This window comes from Manduca sexta, chromosome 23, assembly GCF_014839805.1.
Source record: "Manduca sexta isolate Smith_Timp_Sample1 chromosome 23, JHU_Msex_v1.0, whole genome shotgun sequence".
Taxonomy (NCBI): Eukaryota; Metazoa; Arthropoda; class Insecta; order Lepidoptera; family Sphingidae; genus Manduca; species Manduca sexta.
Window position 1 is genome coordinate 1,924,947 of NC_051137.1, and position 16,340 is coordinate 1,941,286.

General features: G+C 37.9%; 1 long non-coding RNA gene and 13 other non-coding genes across 14 annotated transcripts; 11 read left to right on the forward strand and 3 right to left on the reverse strand.

The window, feature by feature from the left end:
* Window positions 1–101: 101 nt before the first annotated feature.
* Window positions 102–1,297, reverse strand: LOC115454182. The gene is made up of 3 exons (XR_003939642.2): window positions 774–1,297; window positions 395–599; window positions 102–307 (listed from the first exon to the last, which is right to left on the reverse strand). It is a non-coding gene; the product is annotated as an uncharacterized LOC115454182 (long non-coding RNA).
* Window positions 1,298–6,045: 4,748 nt separating this feature from the next.
* On the forward strand, window positions 6,046–6,119 carry Trnan-guu. The gene has a single exon. It is a non-coding gene; the product is annotated as a tRNA-Asn (tRNA).
* Window positions 6,120–6,195: 76 nt separating this feature from the next.
* On the forward strand, window positions 6,196–6,314 carry LOC115443830. The gene has a single exon (XR_003938657.1). It is a non-coding gene; the product is annotated as a 5S ribosomal RNA (ribosomal RNA).
* A 77-nt stretch (window positions 6,315–6,391) lies between these two features.
* On the forward strand, window positions 6,392–6,511 carry LOC115443921. Its single transcript, XR_003938683.1, has one exon. It is a non-coding gene; the product is annotated as a 5S ribosomal RNA (ribosomal RNA).
* Window positions 6,512–6,583: 72 nt separating this feature from the next.
* Window positions 6,584–6,702, forward strand: LOC115443936. The gene has a single exon (XR_003938688.2). It is a non-coding gene; the product is annotated as a 5S ribosomal RNA (ribosomal RNA).
* A 72-nt stretch (window positions 6,703–6,774) lies between these two features.
* On the forward strand, window positions 6,775–6,893 carry LOC119190378. Its single transcript, XR_005112891.1, has one exon. It is a non-coding gene; the product is annotated as a 5S ribosomal RNA (ribosomal RNA).
* A 72-nt stretch (window positions 6,894–6,965) lies between these two features.
* LOC119190347 lies at window positions 6,966–7,084 on the forward strand. Its single transcript, XR_005112864.1, has one exon. It is a non-coding gene; the product is annotated as a 5S ribosomal RNA (ribosomal RNA).
* A 77-nt stretch (window positions 7,085–7,161) lies between these two features.
* LOC115443873 lies at window positions 7,162–7,280 on the forward strand. Its single transcript, XR_003938668.1, has one exon. It is a non-coding gene; the product is annotated as a 5S ribosomal RNA (ribosomal RNA).
* Window positions 7,281–8,722: 1,442 nt separating this feature from the next.
* Window positions 8,723–8,841, reverse strand: LOC115443848. Its single transcript, XR_003938663.1, has one exon. It is a non-coding gene; the product is annotated as a 5S ribosomal RNA (ribosomal RNA).
* Window positions 8,842–8,919: 78 nt separating this feature from the next.
* Window positions 8,920–8,993, reverse strand: Trnan-guu. Its single transcript has one exon. It is a non-coding gene; the product is annotated as a tRNA-Asn (tRNA).
* A 2,991-nt stretch (window positions 8,994–11,984) lies between these two features.
* On the forward strand, window positions 11,985–12,058 carry Trnan-guu. Its single transcript has one exon. It is a non-coding gene; the product is annotated as a tRNA-Asn (tRNA).
* Window positions 12,059–12,142: 84 nt separating this feature from the next.
* LOC115443942 lies at window positions 12,143–12,261 on the forward strand. The gene has a single exon (XR_003938689.1). It is a non-coding gene; the product is annotated as a 5S ribosomal RNA (ribosomal RNA).
* Window positions 12,262–12,333: 72 nt separating this feature from the next.
* On the forward strand, window positions 12,334–12,452 carry LOC119190369. The gene has a single exon (XR_005112883.1). It is a non-coding gene; the product is annotated as a 5S ribosomal RNA (ribosomal RNA).
* Window positions 12,453–12,524: 72 nt separating this feature from the next.
* On the forward strand, window positions 12,525–12,643 carry LOC119190377. Its single transcript, XR_005112890.1, has one exon. It is a non-coding gene; the product is annotated as a 5S ribosomal RNA (ribosomal RNA).
* The last annotated feature ends 3,697 nt before the right edge of the window (window positions 12,644–16,340 follow it).

Sequence of the window (16,340 nt, forward strand, 5' to 3'; positions counted from 1 at the left end):
GTGAACTACACAAGAAAACATAAAATTAAAAAAAAGTAAAAATGTTTGACATGTTGTGAAGTTGGCAAGGCTAGTTATTAAATAAAAATCTTTTTTTTTTCTTTTATATACATAATATTTATGGTAAAGTTTACAATATTGGAACTCTGTTTTCTACATCCCAAACAGAGCCTGTTCTCCAATGACAGAATTTTTTGTCCATCTCGGAAATATCTTTCCGGTGTACTCAGACCGCTGCCAGTCAGTCAGAAGACTCCATCTATGTTTAGCAAATCTGGTTTTGTTCTTATAAAATATCAGCCCAGTACTAAAAATAGATACACATAACATTAATTATACATACTACTTATTGGAAAATAGTTATAAAAAAAATACTTATAGTAAAATATATTACCGTTTCAAATGCTCTCCAGTTTTGGAAGAACCTAAACTAATAGAGTTCAGCTTTATCGGTAGATGTTTCCACTGACTATCGACAGTTTTCTTGAATGTGGTGCCGAGTGCATGTCTTTGGCTAAAGAATGATGTTCTTGTAAGAACTATAAAAACTCCAACAAAACTTCAAGCTGATCTTTTGACACTCTGTTCATCTTGATATCCTAAAACATCAAAACAAATTATTGTTAAATTCGTCATGATGTGACATAACACTGGGAAACAGCGTACTCCTTACACTACTAATGTTTTATTTTATGTGCACAAAGTTATCAAAAAGTGCATGAAGTTATTTACTACTAGTTAATCTATTGTAATTTTATAATGTAACGACTTACCTTGTTTCTAAAATACGTCAATGCCGTATAAAATCCAAAGTAGATCTGATTCCATCATCTCTTTAACGAAGTAGTATTGGAAGCTTAGTTATTTTACTTGTTAACTTTCAACAATCCTTACTTGTCCAAAAAGCAATGTTTAACACATGTTTCAATGTTTCACTAACTGTTCTATGGCGCACTTCATTATTTTTGTTGAAATTTGGAGTGGACTGTGTCGAATATGACTTTCATTAACACAGGGATGAATTACCAAAAAGCAATGTTTACCATTTATTTGTAACAATACAATCAGATGTTTTAAGTTTGACGTTAAATAGTTCCATTGATTGTCTTCTGATGGTTTTTGGCGCTAGTGTTCCAGCAAAAACTGCATTATATTCGCTCAGAGCGGACAGCGAGCGATAAGCAAACGAATAGTTACGTGATACCAAAATTTTAAACAATTAGCAATTGATCGCTATGGCTTGGCTTTTGCTTTGCGATGGTTTCGTCGATTGCTGAATTTTACGTAATAGCCCAGCGGGTTACCTTTGCCCGTATCTTCCGCGCGATTTCGACAAACACTGGCATAGAAAGTCATAGAAAGTGCTGCCATCTATATTAAAAAACATACTACGACATTAAGCCGCTTGACAGCGGGTTACCTTTGCCTGTGGCGTCACAATTTCACTTAGGTAACGGAATTTCTAGGGAACTAAATACAAGGTGCGCCATCCAACATCATTTAAAATAAGTAATTGATATCGATTAAATTAACAAACAACGGGCTAATGGCCGATAGATGTCATTATTAAGTTATCAATTATAATTAATAAGTTAAGCTATTATAATTATTGTCCATTGTCTGATATGTTGTAAATTTATATTTGCCTATTAAATATATTGTTTAGTATCACCGAAAACCTAAAAGGGAAGCCGGTGGGAATCGGCTTGTATGGACGCTTCGCCACTGGATAGTGTATACTGATGAGAGATGGTGACTCGTCAGTCGACGCAATTATGCCGGCCTGTTTGAAACTGGATAAAAACAGGCTGATGGGTTGGCCCGAGCTGGTTTCTTTGTTTACTATATTTTTCATTTATTTTATTTTCAATATAAATTGTCTTTGTCTATATAAGCTAATTTAATTAAGTAATAATTAAATATTCTCATGTACCTGGACTTATCATATGTGCAACTATGTTCGCGTACGTGAATAAAGCATTTTATTTTATTTATTATTATTTACATTAAATAATCCCCCTGCATGGCCACTCATACTTCCTTACCATCCATGTCCCTGTGCGCTAGGTCTCCACACTTAATGCGTGCCCATGCACGGGAGATCATTTGCCGCAGTCCTAGGCACACAATCCAGTATGTATACCTACCTCGTGGTTCAAACTTCATATTGATGCCTAAAGGGCCCGCGAACATTTCCCCTCCTATACTGCTCCGACTAGCCAAAAAAATCCATATTTCCTCCAAACTTCGATCTCCTATTCCCATACCCACTCTTCACCAGTACCTGCAGTCGTTATGCCGGGAGATTCCAGTATCTCATTCGCAGGTTTCCTCCGGTGTTGGATGCAGGGACGTCTACAAAAAAAAAAAAAAACTATAATAAATTAATATTTAATATTATGTCATTATGTCACAGTCCACAGACACTTCCAAAGGTTACATAAATAATTTTCACTTCCCAAATAGTGTGAAGTGTGAACCCACATAACCCTGAGTTCTTAACATTAACGAAAATCCCACAAAATCCCAAAAATCCCCTTGGTTATTTAATCTGATGTAACGTAATGGGCTTATATTTTACGGCTTGATCCCTCGGGATATCACTCAATCCGGGATCAAACTTCTGAAATAAAACATGAGACGTATTGTTTTCCTCAAAATTTTTGAAGTTAGTCGGATTTTATCCTAGATTTTTTTCTGGTGTAAACAATATTCGTGGTGCGTCCGAACGCAGGACATTTCAATCAATGAAAACGTACCAGCCGCCTCTCTACACTGCAGTGACCATGATTTCGTGTTTAAGTAATATTTTATTCTTATTTTTATATTAGATATTATACGATCAAAATAGTACCGTTGTATTTAATTAATCCCCTAGTCTTTATTTGCGTGATAATGAATGTTATGGTTATCTATAAACTAAAAGAACACTATCTAAAACTTCGAAGACTCACTAAATTTAAATTTTGCTGAAACGTCTAAAGATCATTATATAAAAAACCGCGACAAAATGGTTTCATTCAATGACTCACTAACCCTCTCAGTCGACGCACTAGGCTCGTCACCAATGCCAATTAATAATACTACCTCCCGAAACCGAAACACTATAAAACTTGCAATAAACCGACTCGCATACGAGAGACTTAATTTATTTATTTATTTAAAACTTTATTGTACACCGTAAATATAAGAAACAAGTCAAATTTGTATACAGACGATGGAAATGATTAAAACATCGGTCGTAATGGCGGTGTTATCGCTCGAGGCGATCTCTACCAGACAACCATTGGATAGAGATGATAAAAATAGTTAAAGATGACTTAGTAAACATTATTCGGTCGTTCAATCAAGCTATCGTAGAATCTCCGCAACCTCCAACCCAATGATTGGTAAGTGATTGCAGACAATAAGAAGTGAAGATATTACATTTCGGAGGCCAGGACTCGTTGTTGGTCTGAGCCTTTGGAATCGTAACACAAGTGGACTCAAATGGAAATATCCCGTTACACGCACCTACTTGATGGTCACAATGCTGTATAGCGATTCACGTATGCAAATTGTTCATCAGCTATTCGGTGTTTGGACATTCGTTATGCGCGTCCGGCGCGTTCCGACTTTGCGCGGTCTCTGCGTAAGCCTCCATCTGTGGCACGGGCTGTAGCGGGAGATGAAGCGGAAGCGATTTTTAATATACCTCGATAGGGTTTGAAGGGTTTAATGAAGTTTTTGGATATTTAGCTTGTGTTGCATTCTAAATTCTTGCTTTGAGAGTTTTTATTTTTGTTTCTACACACGTAAAACATTTGCTAACTTAATACCTTTAAATGTACTATTACGGCTATGATAGTAGCAATACTATATAACAATATTACCAAAATTATAATATAGTGTTGCTATATTGAAAATAAATAAGATAAAATAAAAAAAAAAACCTTTTATACCTTTCTACAAAAGTTACAGAATTGAATTATTGAAATTGAAACAATTACAATTTCAATGGCATATAAACAACACAGGAATTCATTATTATTTTGCAACAATCATATTCAATGTAAATATTTTACTATATTTTTAGTGAATGAATAAACTTTACATTAACAAATAATTATTATTTATTGAGAATTATTATTATTCTATTGTTTTTTTGTAATTATTTTTATTTAAGTACAGCTATCATTTATCATACGTCATTTTATTTTTTAAACTATTTATTTGCACTTCATGTACAATAAAAAATTGTACTTAGGCGGACTTAATGCCGTAGGCATTCTTCCCCAGTTCACCTTAGGGTGGAACAGAAATGAACGGTAGGTGCATCAAAGATATCTGTTGTACAATTTCATGTAAATTATATTGCAAGAACTCCACTCAGTCGAGGGTAAACGCCTCCAGATACTCAACGTTCTCCATCGTTTGTTACTTGCATCAATAACATAAAACCGCACTGTGGACTGTGATAAAGGCAGGAGAGCAAGGATTCCACACCACTAACGCTCGTCGCTTGTTTCCCATTTCGAGCGGTTGTACCGAAAACGGAATGTTTTATGTCGTTTGCGTCGAAATCGCGTACGTACGTACCGTGTGATTGACAGATTTTGTTTAGATTTTACCGACGCTATCTCTGCCTATGCCGGATTTAAAATTTCCACGTATTTTTTTAAATAAAATTGCCCACTTGTACTCCGGTTTGAGTACTCGATATATTTTTTGCTTGATTGGATAGGATTTAAATCTATTAAGGTCGGAAGATAGATAAGAGTTAATCTACCCCTAGAATATGAATGTCTGCGTCGTTTTTTGCCGACTTAAAAAAGTAGGAGGTTGTCAATTCTATCGTGATAATCGGCAGGGTAGTAAGTCAGAAAGGCGGTTCTGCTTTATTACATGGTTAACTAGATTATCTTATCGTTCTTACTGCTGTTTATCAAGAAAATGCATTTCTAATTTACGTAGATTTATGATACCTAGATACGAAGAAAGTTCGATTAATGTACAATCCAAATATTTAAATGAATCCCTATTTTCCTTGGTCACGCCGTCACGCGTGAACGGCTGGCCCGATTGCACTATTTTATTTTGCTGTGTTTGTTGTCAGGAGAATGTTCTTATGAAAGAAAAATTTCAAAAGATTGCGCGGAAAATTAGAAAATTTAAGAAAAATTAACGACAATATTAATTTTATATGTCAGTGGTTTGAAATAACTGTCAGCGATCGATAGAATGCGCGCGTGCATACATAGTTAAGACAGGGTAACATCTGTCGGGTCAACTAGTTAGTAATAAATATAATAATTGGCCGCCTTTGACTTCCTGCTCACTCGATTACTACGGCAGAATTTGATACCTATTTTTTTCTGTTTGATATCTCACAACTTAGTCATTTATTAAGCGATATGCAAAAATATTTTTATATGGAAGGAAATTCAACCATTGGACCAATAGATTATTTTTAAAGCAGTTCAGTAGTTGTGTTTTTAAAACCGATTTAACTGATATAAGTGTATCATCAAATTAAACTATGTTAAGATTTTTTTTAATGTTTGTTATGTCACATGTTATTTTTCCCGTCAATCACAATGAAACGACACGGATTCTTGTGTTGCGATTTTTGTCATATTCTAAGAGGGCTGGTGATCGAAGCAGACAACATCATTTTCTTTTATTTGACTTCTTTTGTTTTTTTTTTTTTTAACTTGACTCCACGTCTGTTAGCCTGGCAAGGGCTGGCTTATACAAACACACCGGACTTTCTGGTGAACGCTTTAGGTGCCCGCAACCCTTGAAAAACTCGCGTCCGTGCTGACGGCGACCCACTAATGGGTCACGAACCTCGTCTCAGGACAGTCACTGGGAGAGCATGAGATATCAACAATTATGTTGCAATTTCTATTTGTTTATTGTTTCTCGAGTAATATTTGGGCAACAGTACAGTGCATTAATAGATAATTAGTATTTCTATTGCATCTTGTAGTATGTCTTATAATTAAGTTGGTGTTTTAATGGTTCCATAGACTATTTTCGTTATAAGTATCCACTCGTGTCCTAGCCTCCGTGGCGCAATCGGTTAGCGCGTTCGGCTGTTAACCGAAAGGTTGGTGGTTCGAGTCCACCCGGGGGCGACGCGCTTTTTGTTAGCATTACGAATTATATGACGTCCCAATAATGCTTTAGAAAACTCGCTATGTCTTGTCATTCGCCAACGTCCATACCACGTTGAAAGCACCGGTTCTCGTCCGATCACCGAAGTCAAGCAACGTCGGGCGCGGTCAGTACTTGGATGGGTGACCGCCTGGGAACACCGCGTGACGTTGGCTTTTTGTTTATTTTGCGGTAGCGTATAATATTATGACGTCATAGTATGATATAGAATACGCGCTATGTCTTGTCATTCGCGAACGTCCATACCACGTTGAAAACACCGGTTCTCGTCCGATCACCGAAGTCAAGCAACGTCGGGCGCGGTCAGTACTTGGATGGGTGACCGCCTGGGAACACCGCGTGATTGTTGGCTTTTTGTTTGTTGTTTTATCATGTATTATGACGTCACAGTATGATATAGAACACTCGCTGTGTCTTGTCATTCGCCAAAGTCCATACCACGTTGAAAACACCGGTTCTCGTCCGATCACCGAAGTCTAGCAACGTCGGGCGCGGTCAGTACTTGGATGGGTGACCGCCTGGGAACACCGCGTGATGTTGGCTTTTTGTTTGTTGTTTTATCATGTATTATGACGTCACAGTATGATATAGAACACTCGCTGTGTCTTGTCATTCGCCAAAGTCCATACCACGTTGAAAACACCGGTTCTCGTCCGATCACCGAAGTCTAGCAACGTCGGGCGCGGTCAATACTTGGATGGGTGACCGCCTGGGAACACCGCGTGATGTTGGCTTTTTGTTTATTGTAGTATCACGTGTTATGACGTCACAGTATGATATAGAACACTCGCTGTGTCATGTCGTCCGCCAACGTCCATACCACGTTGAAAACACCGGTTCTCGTCCGATCACCGAAGTGAAGCAACGTCGGGCGCGGTCAGTACTTGGATGGGTGACCGCCTGGGAACACCGCGTGACGTTGGCTTTTTGTTTATTTTGCGGTAGCGTATAATATTATGACGTCATAGTATGATATAGAATACGCGCTATGTCTTGTCATTCGCGAACGTCCATACCACGTTGAAAACACCGGTTCTCGTCCGATCACCGAAGTCAAGCAACGTCGGGCGCGGTCAGTACTTGGATGGGTGACCGCCTGGGAACACCGCGTGATGTTGGCTTTTTGCTGATTATTCGACTTGTCGCGTTCCAGGTTCTACCTGTGTACATGCGTTGCCGACTGCCGGGGGTAATCATCCCTTGTCAGTTCTATTAGCCATCTCTCCACTTACTATCAGGTGCAGTGGGGTCACTTTGAAATGCACGTATGAAAATACCTCTTTTTCCAAGATTGAAGATGGTACTTGAAAACCTCAATAAACTTTATTATTCCCCTCATTACTAAATGTACAGAAATACACAAAAATTTACATACGAGTATGCAACGATCAACATAACACGAGAATGCTATCAACTTGAAATATACAGCGGATCGCTCTAACAGAAACGTCAATAGATACGATGGATTTTGGATATACTAATATCCAATAGAATTTGATGGTAATGTAAACTAATGCTATTATAGAAGGCAGGAAAGTTAAATAATGGTTATGAAATAACTGAGCAGTGGTTAAGAGCTACAAATATATCTAAAGGTATTGCTTTACTAGTTAAATGAGCAAGCGATCCGCCTGATGGTAAGCAGCATCCGCTGTGCATGGACTTAGCCAGAGGCACAGCCAAGCCGTTGCCTACAGAGTAAGTAAAAATGTTTAAAAATAAGGGTTTCAAACGTCTGTCCTTATTCAAAATGGTTCAGCTTTTGTTGGTGGTAAAATATTTGTATCTAGCGGAATAGCGACCTCCAAACAAGTTATAAAATCCGCCATAGTTGCTTAGGTTAGTATATCGAGTTCCGGGATCCCGTATTCATCCAGTTTTAAAAGTCCGGCATAATCGTGTCGACTGGCGATAATCATCTATCGTCAATCGTAACTATTTACATCTCAATTTTAGCATCAGGTGCAGTAAGGTCACTATGCCGTGTATCGTTTGCTTTGTGATAATGATATCTACATAAAGTCAATCGATTCACAATGTAAACTAACATAAACCTTCAATACTATTAATTGAACATTGGATATTTATCCTATAATATATACAGTAGTTGATATATTAAAAAACGCAGAGCAAACTAACTAGTGAAAAGGAAATGGATAAAAATAAATTTGTGTAAAGCAACTATTAACAAATAGTTCTGAATAAGCAGAATATAAGGCCGAGTAAAACAGATTACAGTGTTCTATGTTATTGTTCCAAGTTCCGCGTTGGATTGAAGGTGGAAATAAAAGTATATCCATTCCGAAGTCACAGAAGTGTCAATACAGTGCGGAGATGTTAAGTGAAGGTTGTTCCAGTGTTCCAAGTTCCGTGCGCGAGTGGATTGCCGGTAGACATAAAAAATGTGAGCCAATTTCACTCTCCGCCCGCAGAATGTCATGAATATTAACCGTTTTGCGCCATTCAGCATAGATTTAGGTTTGTTTTGAGATGCGACACTTCACTGATGTGTAGGCAGTTGTAAATAGATGACAGTTTTTATCACAATGATACAACAAACAAAAGCCAACATCACGCGGTGTTCCCAGGCGGTCACCCATCCAAGTACTGACCGCGCCCGACGTTGCTTGACTTCGGTGATCGGACGAGAACCGGTGTTTTCAACGTGGTATGGACGTTGGCGACTGGCATAACATAGCGAGTCTTCTGTGTCAATAGTGTGACGTCATGTGATGTAATATATTGTAACAAAAAGCGCGTCGCCCCCGGGTGGACTCGAACCACCAACCTTTCGGTTAACAGCCGAACGCGCTAACCGATTGCGCCACGGAGGCTAGAACACGGGTGGATACACGAAACAAAATAAATTTTCTCATCTTGCAATTGGTAGAGTTTTGTTTGATATAAATGAACTGACTAAACTGATTTATACGATTGGTTCACAGAATAGTCAAATCGTCCTTAATAGCCTATAGAAAAACTTTATAACTATGTTTCGTACGGTCTGTGATATTACTAAAATTCCTTCCTATCCGTATATCACCTTATCATTTAAGGGCAGCGACGTAATAATATTTTTTCTGGCTGTATTCATTTTTATGGTTGTTATTTTTATATTTTGACTATTCCAAGCAAAAAGCTCTAAAATAAAAACTTCAATTATTTCTCCATCCTTTTAATTTACCACCTTGTCTTCTCTACCGTATCTACATCTAAACGTCTAATCTATGACCAAAAACAGAGTAACAAAGTATAGAGGGCGTCGATTGTAGCGCTTACGATCCCGCTGGGTCGTATTTCAGCTGAAACTGCGGCGTTACAGATTACGTCCAATTTTCTTCGGCGGTAGGTTGAGTGCGCTCCAATTGGCCGCTTCAGACGTTCAAATCGTTGTTTTTACAAATATATCAAGGTTTTAAGTATGAGTCAATATTTTATTTTGTCGAGTGAGTTTGTAGTCTTTCTTGTTACGGGTTATATTGGTAACGGAAGAAAAATCTTAACAGTGAAAACACCTTTTTAGATAGACAGAGGTTGCAACCAGAGCATACGCATCCTCCATGTGGGTTCAGTTCTATTACGGACGGGGGTTTGTTGAATGTTGTTGAATGGGTCTCTTGTAGGGTCTGTCTTGTCACAGGTTGCAGTGAATCGAAGAAAATTCCCAACAGTGAAACAACTTTTTTAAATAGACAGAGGTTGCAACCAAAGCATACTCTTTTTGCCATTTTTGTTCAGTTCAATTACAGACAGGGGGAGAGCCTATTAACTAAAAAAATATTACTAGAAAAAGTCAGCCTATTATCACGATCGATAGCAAATTAAACAACTATTTTAGATAATAGGTAATGTTAATGGCTTGAAATAAATGAGCCAGTTACAAACAAAGAACTAAGCTAAGTCGGTCTCAGCTCGCTTAACTGAAATATTTTCTCATACTTGCGTGTAGACTGTGAGCTAAGCTATTTTCTATGTGTAATTTTCTCAGCCATGCGAGCTAGCATTATGGTCAGCAGCGCTTAGAAAATTTTACGTTGGTTTAGATGTATCAGTTTCTTTTAAGTCATTTGTTAGATAAAGCAAGAAGTTATCATTATAATGAACCAATAACATGTTAATTATTTTATTAGAAAGAAGTGCTCGTAAGACGAAGATTGCAAGACATCCTGTTCGTTCCAATATTTTTTCGAGCATTACAAAATAACCCCACGGCATGTGATAGTAAGTGTACTAGAATCCAGATAGAATGTTGACCGATGAAAGGTGACCCTTCACCCGTCAAAAAAATGATTGTTTGTTGAGATCGTTTAATAAATGCAAGTGTCAGAATTATCCCAAAGCATATCTTAAATAATTAATGACCAAATATTTTATACAGAGCTTCATTGTGCAACGTCCGCTTTTTTTATTGTTTTAATTTAACTTAATTCTTTGATGTGTATTTATAAATTGATGTCATGAAATAATGAATTGAAGTAATTGAAAAGTGCGTGACCACACTAGAATTGTGAAAAAAAAGTAAAGATTGGTCAGAAAGGGTAAATAGTAGGTAATCGAAATAATAGAAACTAATAAAACTATAGAACCCGTCTCGATAAAGGATTTGAGTCGTGAAAATATTTGACTCTGTTTTCGGTTGAACAACATGACAAAATCTAAACTAAAAATCCTTGAAAACAAATGAACAAAATGAACGCTGCACGTAGTAAAATAGAAAGTTGTAATTTAACTTATTGCTTCATTTGACCATAAATAACGTATCGTTCTACCTAAAAAGCCTACTGCAATTAGTCCCGACCTTCATACTTCGACGCAGACGAATAACCTCATCCAAACAACAAGACGGCCCATAAATCCATCCGTATGCCTGTTAATTTTTAATTCCTCGCGGCGCGTCCGCTCACCCCGACGGTCGAAGCGAGACTGATGGGTTTCGGCCGCGGTGCGGACCGCACTGCTCCGTTACTTCGACTACCCTCATTTGTTGACTTGTAAGTTTTAAATTAGAGGTCTGTATCGAGGATACTTGTGGTTCTTGATGGTGTATAAATAAGTGTGAGTGGGTATTAAATCATGTTGCTTGTGTGCCGCAGTCATTTTGTATGTGTTGGTGGTGACTTTTTCTTATCATGGAATTGAAGAAGTTGCACTTTTTATTTCTAAGGCAACAATGAAAAGAACATAGAGCAATAGATAGATAGATTGCATGTACATATGCGATAAAAAGAAATAAAAATAGCAAAATAATAGGATATAATTATTCTTTTTATAAACTAAGAATCATTTAATAATATCCCCCTTTTCACGATATTTTGAATAATTCATCTTCTCATAATTCTCGAGCATTCTATTGGCCATTCTATCTTTTCAAAGTATTAGACATAAACTAAATTCTCGTTTAATTCCTGAATTTTCAATCTCCTCTAAGACACATTTCAAATTCAAAATTCACCAAAAATACGATAGATAACGTAGAATCCATTATAATTTAATTAAAGTTGCCACAACCTGTGTTTAACATTCAACTTTGATTAAAACAAAACGGAATTTTAAGTTTAAATTACATTTTGGTAGTTCGTGTAACAGTACTGAGTTCGGTTGAGTTTATCTGTTGTTGATGGATTTTATTTATTTTAGGTGATACGTCGTGTTTACCAATCACATCATGGAACGGAATACATATGGTGAAAGGTGGGTGCGCTACACCTTTACAAACTCCTGCGGGGCTGAATTATTTAATAATCTGGTCTTAGTTCCCAGTGGTGGGACACTTACGTACTTACTTAGTTATAGTAAAACAGTATTTTCGGCATGTGTAAGCACTAGCCTCCGTGGCGCAATCGGTTAGCGCGTTCGGCTGTTAACCGAAAGGTTGGTGGTTCGAGTCCACCCGGGGGCGTCGTGCTTTTTTGTAACATAGCGTTTCATGTGATCATAAATAGGTCTGATGTTGACTTGTCGTTATGTTACGAGTACATCGGTTGCCAACGTCCATACCACGTTGAAAACACCGGTTCTCGTCCGATCACCGAAGTCAAGCAACGTCGGGCGCGGTCAGTACTTGGATGGGTGACCGCCTGGGAACACCGCGTGACGTTGGCTTTTTATTTTTTGTTTTATCATGTATTATGACGTCACAGTATGATATAGAACCCTCGCTATGTCTTGTCATTCGCCAACGTCCATACCACGTTGAAAACACCGGTTCTCGTCCGATCACCGAAGTCAAGCAACGTCGGGCGCGGTCAGTACTTGGATGGGTGACCGCCTGGGAACACCGCGTGACGTTGGCTTTTTATTTTTTGTTTTATCATGTATTATGACGTCACAGTATGATATAGAACCCTCGCTATGTCTTGTCATTCGCCAACGTCCATACCACGTTGAAAACACCGGTTCTCGTCCGATCACCGAAGTCAAGCAACGTCGGGCGCGGTCAGTACTTGGATGGGTGACCGCCTGGGAACACCGCGTGACGTTGGCTTTTTATTTGTTGTTTTATCATGTATTATGACACTTTTTGCTGATATCAGCCGTTTAGCAAGATATGTTGAGATCAAATTCACATTTCCCGAAAATAAAATATCGCAGCTTTATATTCACAATTAACATTCGAAGAGTTATCTTACACATAATCAGAATAAAACTCAATTTGAATACCTTACTTCCGTATTTTAGCATCGAACCCGCACACGTTCCCCTGAGGCTCGTTAATAACGATACCATAATGACTTCACTACTGAACAAAACTAATTGAGATTATGAAGTTAGGTAAATTCGCCTGCTATATTGCGGTCGCCTCATTCGCATAATGGGAATATGAAATGTTTTCCTTAGTTTTGTACTAGTTGTAAATAAATATGTACCCAATATTAATAATATCAGCCCTGTATTATATACTGTCCCACTGCTAGGCACGGGCCTTCTGTACTTCTGAGAGGGATTAGCCTTAGTCCACCACGCTGGCCTAGTGCAGATTGGTAGACTTCGCACCCCAAAATTCCTATAAAGTAGTTTTCAGGTATGCAGGTTAACACATTATGTTTTCCTTCATTGTTAAAGTAAGCGATAATTCACAAAGAATGCACACATAAATTTAGAAAAGTCAGAAGTGTGTTTGGGTTTTAAACCTGTGAACATTCGTCTTGGCAGTCCGTTCCACTTCCAACTAGGCCATCGCCTGCTTGTACTTAATTCTCAAGGATGGATTTTGCAAGACTTGTAATTTTTTCCTTCTAACGCTGAAGTTGCAAGGTCTTAATAATAAAGGGAAGCTTAGTAGTAGACTCGACAGGCATTTAATATTACTGGAGGAATATAGCAGGCATTGTTGCTGGTGGTAAAATACGTTTTCTTTATTTTCCTCTTCTTCTTTTTTGAACTTCTTCGTAAATTGGGGCCGCCCAATATTAATTTTTCATAATTTCTTCTTTTATTTTACAACACATTGTTTAATTAGTTTAAAGTAATAACCTTATGTAAGTAAATACAAGTTGTGATTACTTGCGAGTTGGTTTGGTTCAAATATAAAATAATGTAAAAAAGCGTTGGTAAGACCTATCTATTTGAATAAATAAAATATTCAAAACGGAGATTTCATTTAGTTACTGTGACATAGACCACAACGTTATTACAAAATCATCGTTTATTTTGTTTTAAAACTACTTCATTTAAATCGACTCGAACGCTTAATTAACAAAAACAACTCAATGCACATTGATTGATCAAAGTTACATTAGGAACGGATAATTTTATTGAATACTCATAAAAAATTCAAATGTCGGCATAATATGATTGTTGAAGGTTTTATATATATCAATGTAGCTGGTTGATATTGTTTTTGTCATAATGGTTTCCATAACGATGGAAAAAAAATGGTTTTACTGTTACATTCGATGTAATGTGACCTCTGCTAATAATAAATATTTCCAATGCCAAACCAGCTTTCTGTGTAGTCCAATTAATAAACTCCGAAGGCGTTATTTACACTGTCACGTATTCTATCAATGATTTAATAGGTTGTCATACTACAAATTTCAATCCCAAATAATACGTTTTCATTCAAATAAAAAAAAACTTCAAGTTTGACTCGAGAATTGAACCCATAAACCTCACTTCACAAGCACCAATGACAATAAAGCAGTACAAATCGTTCATGAATCGCTTATTAAAGATGCAATCGTTCTAAGTGGTCAAGCGATGGCGACTCGACTCATCTGCTTCGCCCGTAAATATATCAGCTGGGAATGTTTATGGCAACGAGCATTAAAGTTGCTCAAGCGACTAATGCACTTTCTAATACGTCAGCCCTTACTGTAAGTTCTCGTCTCTCCAGAACTTGCAACATGTTGGGATTTTCTTTTTCTTTTTCACTCATACACTATCACGCATTTATCCCTGAAGAAGTATGCAGAGGCGCAACCAGGGCACCCACTCTTCGCTATAAATACGTCCCTATGAAGGAATCGGCTATGATGTGATAGGGGGCGAGCCTATTGCCACATCGGGCATGAATTCCAGTCTCCGGGTTGATATTGAGCAGAAACTCCCAAATATCACTTTGCTCGAAGCCATATCGGGCACAAATTTCGGACTTCGGAACAATGCTGAGCTGACAAACCCAAATGTAACTTTTCCCGTCTCGGTCTTCGAACCCAGGACTAGCTGCCGTACCGCGCATGCAATGCAACTACGCCATTGTGGCAGTCTTCAGTTCAGTTTTTCTTTTCTAATGAGTCAAAAAGGTAATATGTTTCACAATGAGGTTTCGGGTAAGGTGGGCGACTGAGGTCCGCTATTTGATACGTTGCTGAAATATTACAATGGTGGGAGTTTTGGGCCAAAAATAGGAAGATTGGAAGGGGAGTTGGAAACGACATTGGGAACGGGAGAAATAAAACTATTTTTCGGATTTCATCGCGGATTTGCAGTCTTCATGGTCACGGACTGGGTTCATGGTCTTCTGAAGTCGGTTACATTATCTACATATCACAACATTTTTTTTTAAATATTAATCGTTCCATTTCATATACAAAACTTGTCTAATCACGGCGATCGTTTCCAATAGCCACATTCCAAACCCACAACTAGGTGAATTCTCAGTGAGTTCAAATAGTTACAGTTAACGTATAGCTGGAAAAGCTATTCCAGCAGTTACCCGTTTCACTGGAAACGCATTTATTGTTGCGCTAAACAATGTTTTGTGGATTTATATTGTTCTAAACATGTGTTCCTTGCGGATTAGAACGGGAATTGCTGGAGTATTCCGTACGGTAAACTTTAGTACTATAAGGTACTGTACGGGTTAGGTCTCTCATATGTGAGAGTTCGCCTTGGTAGGTATCACCGCAATGTCTATTTGTAACGCTAAGCAGCAGTGTGTAGTCACTGTTGTGTTCCGATTTAAAGGGCATTGTAGCCAGTAAACATATTAAGACTTAACATCTCATGTCTCAGGATGGCGAGCGCAGTGGAATACCAAACAATACTTTGTAATTCAAGGTGTTGGATGGTGTTTCTACTGTTTATGGGCGGACGTATCCCTGACCATCAGGCGAACGCCAAGCTCGTCTCGCAATTCAAACCAATAAAAAAAGATCACCTTTGTGATGGGATAGGCAGAAGTGTAACGGGTATAGCCGGGTTCTTATGTCTATCGGTTGTAATGCGTTGTAGTTCAAAGTTCAAGTAATGTTACTGCTATTAATGGTAGTCATTACGTTTACCAACATATAAGCTTCTTATCGCGTCGTGTATTTAATAATAGGTCGTGTTGTGTTAGATCTCTAATTACAGTGCAGTAAATACAAAGTTATAAAAAATAGCACACGCAATGCGAAATTCAGCCAAAACAATTTGTTCATGGTCACGGGGGAGACTGAGGACTTGTAACTTTAAATTTTCGGATGACCAACTCCTCAGTTCCCCTTGTGACCAGAAGGCTGCAGTCATTGAAAAGTCGGGAAAAAAATATAACATAAAAAACCGCAACAAAATCGGAAAATATGTTTTATTTCAATGTCTAATTATCGCCTAAACGTAAGAAATTACTATTCAAAACAATTCTATTGTATCTATTTTATTCAACGCCTTAAGTCGATAACTTCTGCAATACATACTTGAGCATGCTATAAAAAATGCACATCAAAACATTGACGTAATTCTATAGACACGAACGTGCA